The 8,644-nt window shown below is 35.1% G+C and overlaps 1 long non-coding RNA gene across 1 annotated transcript; it reads right to left on the bottom strand.

Annotated features, from left to right (window-relative positions):
* Window positions 1-7,207: 7,207 nt before the first annotated feature.
* LOC149027898 (uncharacterized) lies at window positions 7,208-7,876 on the bottom strand. Its single transcript, XR_016172060.1, has 3 exons — window positions 7,692-7,876; window positions 7,505-7,557; window positions 7,208-7,366 (listed from the first exon to the last, which is right to left on the bottom strand). It is a non-coding gene; the product is annotated as an uncharacterized LOC149027898 (long non-coding RNA).
* Window positions 7,877-8,644: the final 768 nt, after the last annotated feature.

Here is an 8,644-nt window from a genome sequence, read left to right as displayed (position 1 = left end):
CAAAATCTCCACTCCGGAAGAAAGGGACCAGAGAAGCTTATAAAGGACGGAGGAGCGTAGTCCCACGTCATGATCACACGTAGTTTTGGGATGCCAACGTGGCATATTCTCGGTTAACGAGCCGTAACTGACGGTTTCACTCACTTCGTTGCGCTTCTGCTGCTGAACGGCGTGCCTGGTGCTGACTAATGTTTGGTTAGGGATACCTTTGTTTTGGTAAGAAATTATACATTTACGATATCATCCATGTATCCGACGTGTATAGCCTATTAACCGTTCACTCGATCATGATGAACGTATTGGATCAATTAACTGAGCATTACATCACATCCTTCATGCCAGCAAGATACGAAATATGCAAACCTCAATGGTTTTGTCATTTTATATCCTTTTTACCGTTGAAAAAAGGGGAATTTGGACCACTAGGTTGGGTGGGAAACAACTCGGTGGGTAAGCCAAAAACGGTCCATCCAACCATCCTTTGGTTTTGGCTGGCCAATTTGCCCCTTATGGCTGAATTCAATGATTCATTGAACACTCATTAGAAAATTTCCTCAATGGGATCAAAAGTTTATTGATAAGAGCCCTAAAAAAGACATGATTATGGCCTCCATCTTTAAACATCATTTTACTAGTTTGACCTTTTTTTTTTTTTTTTTTTTGGGCTTGGTTTATTTCAAACTTTGGAGTTTACCCGGTTCGGGGGGCGGGTGTTGCGATGTCGTATCGAGTGACTAATGTATTTAAGTGCAATTCAATAAGGAGACGTCATTGAGATGTAATATATCAGTCGTATCAAATATAGATACGTATCGGCTAGTATTGTATGATATCGTGGAATTAGAGAATTGTATGATATTGTGGAATACTCTCTAATTCAGATATAAATGTGTATAATGTAATAATTGAATTTCTCAATGAATTCACCTTTTACCCAAGAAAAGAGAAGAAATTTTTTTAATAGATTTAACGGAAAAGATGTAAGAGTAAATACAAGTGTCATTGAATTCGTAGTTAATGAATGGCCAATTTGTATGTATCAGGTTTTAATTTTGGGTACGGTCAGATATATCAATATGGATGGGGTCCACAGACCACACTAACCGTATATGAATGATTTGGGGTGGGGTGGGGTGAGCACTTGTGATCAAACCCGGTCCACCCATAGCGAACCCTATATAAGACTTGTCGTTGGACCATCGATCTCTTGCAAATGAGTTGAATTGAAGTTAATTAATTAAGTAGCTCAGAAAACTCAAAATGGAGGTAAGTAAGAATGAGATCTAAGAAATAAATCCCCCACAGGCGAGGCGAGGCGAGGCCACAAGAGAAAGAGTTGGAATTTGGCACTGTAAAGCAGACAAAAGGGCCACTTGATTCTCTGAATCTCTGCACAAAATGAACGTTGGGTTTGTCTGTGTTATTGTGGGGGTAATTGAAGCTTTTTCAGAAAGTTGGTGAGATTAGGGATTTTGAGAGAATGGAAAGTTTAATTAACTTTTACATTGGTTGTAGTACTCTGCCTTAATGAGTAGATTTAATACCAGTTGCTCAATCGCACAAAAACATGTCAATAGAATAATCATAGCATAGCACCACAACAGGGTGGTTCTGTGTCTCAGTGTCTGTTAAAAGTTTCAGTTCCTGCATGCGATTTATGTAAATCACCAAATAAATATATATTAATCAACAACTCTTTTTAACGGTCATTATTTCTTAATTAAGAAAATTATAAGTTTCTTACTTGGACCGTAGAGCATTGGAATATATGAATGGACATAAATGAGATGCATTTCATTTGTATCAAAAATATGAGATTGAGTTTGCCCCCACCCCAGAAAAAAAAAAAAAAAAAAAGAAGAATGTATGTAAATGATACTGAGAGAGTTTCTTTGTGAATTCAAACATCTCAAGACTTGTACCGAAATTACTTCAGTTATTGTGCATGACAGTCAAGCAAGATTTCGGTTTGTTGGATCCAAAATCAATCTCGACCGTTGAATTTCAATGATCGAGTTCAAAATCTCAACAGAGATTTTGTTCCGACGGATTGAAGCGTTTGGCATGACAATCCTCTACATTAATGCGCAGGACTGAAGCTGTGTCCGACTTGTACTCACCAAGCTGTGGTGGATTTTGATAGCAAAGATTTGGTGTAGGTTCTTACAGTGGCTCAAAAGGAATTTTTTGCCAAGACTTTCACATTGTGAAAGATATTAGGCGTCAATGAATTCTATAGTCGTACTTTTCACTTTGTTCCCAAGGAATTGAATAGTGATGTTATTCTAAGGGCCTTATTCATTACGTGTAGAGTAGATGTGTGACATGTGTCTCAACATCACATCAAATGGTTGAAATCTATTTATAAGTCACATCAAAGAGTTATGATTAAATTAAAAAAAATGATGTGACTTGTAAATAAACCTCAACCTTTTGATGTGATGTTAAGACACATGTCACACATCTCAGAAGTCCTAGGTTCAGAACTTCAGAAACTGTAGTAACAATCTGACCCATGTGGTTCCTAATAATTAGGCCCAAGCCCATGGAATGGCTTTCCTTTGAGAATGCAGCATTATAATTAATTTTACAACATCCTGGGTTGGGCTTTTCCCAATGGGCCTCTTATTCTATAGAGAAGGATGCCAACCTATTTCTATTATATAATTAATTATATATAGTAGTTATCATAATCTGATAACGAATAAAGCCACCCTTTTCCAAATCTTCTTAATATATATGAAGGCAAACTCTGCTACCCATATTTTGGTTATTATATATATTATTTTTCCTTGTCTCCTAGTTTTCTCGGTTTGGCTTACGAGTAATTTATTGCATGCACAGTTTCCTTTATTTATTCGTCGGTTAGGTATATTGATTGTCTATTCACCAAAAATACTCAATCTTCATGTTGAGTTTTGGTGCATATAGGTTCATGTATTTATCGTAAGATTAAATGATTAACTACTTTTAGGTTTATTTTTTAATAAAATTAAGTAGTTACTCAATGTTTTAATTAAAAAAACTAGTTAAAATAAACTTCGGGTTTACAAAACTAACCAAAGCAGTGATTTTTTATCTCCTACGGACATTTTTTGTCCCTACAACTATATGGACACATAGGGCAATCATCATCTTCTTCCTAATTCCTCAACTTCTATGTTCCTTTTTGTTTTTCATTACTTTCATGGTTGGCTAATGTGTCGATATGATTATTTTTAGGATTAAAAATGTCCAATGAGGATTGAAAGTCACTGTTTTGGTTAGTTTTGTAAGCTTAAAGGCTGTTTTATCTAGCTTTGTTAATTTAATCATTGAGTGGCTACTTTCATAAAAAAAACCTAAAAATAGTTAATCATGTAATTTTTCTTAATTGTGATTTGAATGGGTTTTTAGGTCAATTACTTATATAGAGTTTTAATTATATAAGAATTAAGGTATTGGGTTCCCTATAAATATTGTTTCTATGGAAAAACCTAGAACTCTACCCAAAAAAAAAAAAAAAAAAGAAAAAGGTTGATAACTCAAAACAAAGGACAAGCAAAATGTAGCACTTGATGAGGCGAAGAGTAGTTTGGAGACATTTTTAGGGCTTGTTTGGTTACATGAGTCTGGAGATTTCAAATCTGTGGAATCATAATTCATAAAATTAACTGTTTGGTTAACTTGAATCTATGGAATGAAATATGTGGATTCATATCTAAAAATTATTTGGTCGATATGATTTTTGTGAATGCACAAATGTTTCACGCTTTCATAGTAGAAATTCAGAGATTTCACCCAATACCCATAAATCCATAGATTCACGTTTTTAGTGTAAAATATTGAATCTCTAGGTTTCATGAATCCAAACATTTTCACAACCAAATGAGTATAAATTTCGCATTCATGAATTCATAAATTTAAAAATTTTGGATTAATGTAACCAAACAGGCCCTAGGAAATAGTGGAAGCTCTTATTCTCTCAAGTGCTTGTAGGTATTTTTGTTAACCATTCTCTGTAATTTGTCTCCTTGCAACTCCTGCAATTAGGTCTAGGATTGTGACATGTGACATCTAACTATTCAACAATCATAATTAAAACCCAATATTAGGAAAACATTGATCTTCTCTTACAATTTCTCCCCTATTTTCTCTCATAATTTCCACAATTACACTTTCTTTCCCCAGTCTCTTTTCTCCCATTTCTTCAGTTCAGTCATTATATTCTTTGACATGTTCTTCAATCCCTTTCATTCTATTTATTCAATTGAGCCATTAATAATGTGAATGACCTTATGTTAACCTGTAAAAATGTTACAAAAGCTTCACGATGGATCCTCCTCTCTCTAGTGTAATTAGGAAAAAAGTTGAAAATTTGGGAGAAATTTTAAGAATTTTTAGATTTCGTTTCTCATTAGGAGAGAAAATGGGGGAGCAATTGTAAGAGATGATCAATGTTTCCTAACATTGGGTTTTAATTATGATCATCGGATAAATAGATGCCACATGTTACAGTCTTAGACCCTAATTGCAAAGAATTGTAAGGAGACAAATTATAGAAGATGTAGACTCGTTGCTCTTTGAGGGTAATTATCTTTTAATAAGCTAGTGAAATTTGGTCTTTTCAAGCTCAAAATTGTATTTACCTTCAAAAAACTGTTCATGTTGGTCATCCCACCTAAACCACTATCCCATCCTCAAAATGTATTAGAATGTAGTCATCAGGGCTCTATTCGCAAAGTCAACTACTTGAATAGCCATCACCACATTACCCTAATTCAGGTGATAAAAAGGAGAAAGTAACAATGCTTCTATCTGGACCTCCAACTAAAACCACCTGGGCAGCTTGATGATATAAATTTAGTCATCATACCAGACCATGATAACTTTGACCCAGCAGTGCCCATTCTTCAAACAGTTCCTCTCCTTGATCTTTCAATGCTCTTTTGTGCAGATGTCGTGAATTAGATGAATAAGGAGATCGGATGTTGCTGGGGAATAACATATAAGGGGCAAGTCATACACTGCTGGAGTGGTGTCTATGCTGGAGTTGAACTATCTATGGCAATTGTCAAAGGCCTGAAGAATGGAATAAAGAGGGCCAGCATGATATTCGTATCGATTCAATCTGGGTAAACTGGAATCAAATTATGGATTTCTTACCACTTATTCTCAAACCATGGCTGATAGAGCTAGTTCCAAACCTTCTGTTTTTAGCATCAAATTCTGAATGATATTATCTATTGACAAGTCCCCACCAAAACAGTTATTGAAGGTGCTAAATAGGATAGGTATTTTGGCATTAGGAAGGAAAAGTACTAGAACATGGGATAATTAAGTGGAGTCTTGACTGTTTTTTCTTGTATCAATCAAGAAAAAGAAAGAAAAAAGAAAGAAGGAAAAGAAGAAAAACAAAAAAAGATGCCAAAGAACAGAAAAAACAAAAAAATTATCTTGCATGCTTTTGACCTGATTAAAGCATCATATACTCCATTGATCAAGGACATGCAAAAGCTATTAAGATTGAAACCAAGGAACAATCGCATAATAAAAGAAAGAAAGAAAAAAAAAAGATCAAACACAGAACACGCAAGATTTTACATGAAAAATGCTCAAGGGAAGAAAAAAAACCCACAACGTACTGCCAAATAATCCATTAATTTCAATAATTTAAAAAATCAGTTACAGAGGAAGAAAATTATATATTTAGATTAAAAAAAATTCTAAAACTGATATATAATCAATACTGTCAATATCTCAGGATGATCTAGGCCATTGAATGAAAATTTTCCATGAAAATTGAGTATACCAAAATAATTTTTGATGAGTTCTGTTCCATGCGGGGGGCTATCGGCCTATCGCCCACTGCATACGTAACAAAACTTTTTCCCCCCTTCCCCAAGGGGGAGCCCCTTCAAATTGAGAGAGAGAGAGGGAGTTGATGTAACATGTACACAATTATTTTAGTCTAAGTACCATGGAGTAGAAACTAGTGGTGCTGTTTGGCCAAACTTGTTTGGTGGAGTTATTTTGATAATTTGGGGACTTCGGTTGGTTCTCATTTGTTGGACAAATACCTTACATCAGATTGATGAGTCTGAAACCAATCAGAATTTCCCACGAGAACCACTCTATCTCTAAAAATTATTTAAAAACAAAAATCATAATCTAAAGAAATCTGGGTCCTCATAATTAATGCAAACTTTTGTTTTGGCTTTTGGTAAGGGAAATTACTTGACGTTGTGCATTAAATGTGCAGCACCATGCTATGTATGGTTGGATCAAAATTTATTGTTCGTTTTGCAAAAATTTCTTTTAATACTTGTGCAAAATTAGTTTCGAGATCAAAATCTCAACTCCTGTTTCGATCTTGACTGTACGCGAGTGTCGATCATCTCCCTTGACGAATGCTCTCTGTGACGTTAGAATTACAAATTAGGTGGAGTTTTAAAGTAAAAAATAATAAAATTTTTAAAAATAAACCCATCACTCTAACCCTGTAGGCCTTCTATAATTCATGGTCGACAGCCATCAGGAAACGACCATCAAAACTCACGAATACTGTACACAGTGCCGCGTATTAATTACACAGCGCCCAAGTACGACCTTTCGATAACAGTCCACGAGAGTGGGATACCACGGGTGCCCGCACTAAGTGATTTGATACTTTGACGTGATCTGATCTCCATCTCTGTGTCTCAAAATTTTCAACTTGAAGTCGGCGAAGCTTATCTGATTGCAATTAGGTTGACGTAATTTGACCCAATTGCAAGAACTTACATTAAATTATCAAATTATTTAATCCAGTTGAGTTCAGGTGGAACATCTGGGCAGGAATTCATGACAGTCACAAGTGAATCATGCATCTTCTTCCACCTTTCCAGTTTTCAGAATTAGGTTTCATATCCTCCAATTTAGAGTAAATATTTCGAAGTGAAATCATGAAAAACTCAGACAAAACTGCAAAACCCACATCCTACTGATTATAATTCAGAACGGAAGCCATGTTACTGAGAACATCCCGAGTAAGGAGAATAAGAAACCATACTAATTATCATACTATGAAAGCCAGGTCCAGAAGGATCTGATCGAGTTTATGTTACATAGAGAGAGAGAGAGAGAGAGAGAGAGAGAGAGAGAGCAATCTAACAAACAGAAACTAAAGCTAAACTAAGCAACCAAGGCAACATCTCTAGCTACTTGCTTAAGTTGGTCCAGATATCTATTGAACTCTATTAATTACTTATCGGTTTCCAGGAGTCTTAGGGTTATGGTCGTTGTTTGCGCCAGTTCCTGGGTAGTCATCCGTTTCAATATCCATTCTACCTCTTATTGCCTCATTAAACTCTAAGCCATCGCCATAGTTTTTCTCATCCTTTGAAGCCTGCATCATATAAAACAGGCTTACCACAGAACCATATATATATATATATATGCACACCTGAAGTGAAGTGGTAACACACACAGAAGGATCAATCGGCCGGAAGGGGAAAAAAGTAAAAAAATGAAAAGGAGGGTATACCTGCTCGAGAAATTGTTTGAGTGATGGATCTTCAAAACCTGACTTGAGAAGTTCTGTGAATCAATCTAGAAATTTAGTTCTATGAAGATAGAGAAGAAATATCAATAGAACAGAAAGAAAACTCTGATCTGATCTTACCAGAGATTGCAGCAGTAACATGATAATTAATAGTTACATAAAATCTTACCAGATTGAGGAACTGTTAGGGAGGAAAAAACGTGGGAGAAGCCCAGAAAGAGTATGAGAAATCTAAGCAAACCCCTAAGCTCCATGATGAAATCTGAACAAAGAGTAGCAGATGATAAAAAAAAAGGGAGATTATTAAAACAGTTGAATTGGCTTCTTTTATAAATTGAAACTTGTAATGACGGTGGCAGCTGGTGGGGTTTTGTTTTATGGAACCATAAAAAGGGCAGGAATCTGAGACAAATAATTTAATAATTGTATTGGTAGTCAACTGAGACTTAATAATGTGATGAGGTGTGAGTTGTAAGTGCCCACTTGCCAAACCCTTTTTCTTTAATTTTCTCTTTCTTTCGGCATTTGTCTTTGTTCATTTACCCCTGATTCTGCGTCATCCACAGCTTCAAAGCAAAGTTAATATGAAAAAACTGCATTTAATACACATGAAATATGTAAATTATTTGGGTAAGCATGAAATATATAATCTGTTATCATGCAAATTTCATTAGTTAAATTGCTGGGGAAAGTTCATACTTAAAAACAAAGAAAGAAAAAAACATGAATTAAGTCAAGGGGTTTGGTTTAGCCAAAGAAAGAAGTATCAAAGGGTTCGAATCCCCTCAAGGCCAGGGGCAAAGTCTAGATTAATATTTAAATTATATATAAAAAGCTACCCCTATGAGAATGTAGTCAAAAGTGCTTTAAACTGGTCCGGACAAACCTTAGTTCTCAAATAAATAAATAAATAAAATTAATCCCCCTTTGGATGGAGGCAGATTTGGTAGCAATGATTTATTTATTGTTCAAAGAAGAAGCCTCCATGGTTTATGTTGCAACAACGAGATCTCTGAACAACATGTTATTTTTTCTAAAATACAAAATACTCTATGTAACGAAGTGAAATATCTATTATACCCTTTTGATTAAAAAAATTAATTACTTGAGAGCGGTTAAAAT

Source organism: Hakea prostrata, chromosome 1 (genome assembly GCF_041222555.1).
Source record: "Hakea prostrata isolate BN-2017 chromosome 1, UWA_Hpros_2, whole genome shotgun sequence".
NCBI classification, from domain to species: domain Eukaryota; kingdom Viridiplantae; phylum Streptophyta; class Magnoliopsida; order Proteales; family Proteaceae; genus Hakea; species Hakea prostrata.
Note: the sequence above shows the minus strand (reverse complement) of the source record. Positions and strands in the feature narration are given on the sequence as shown.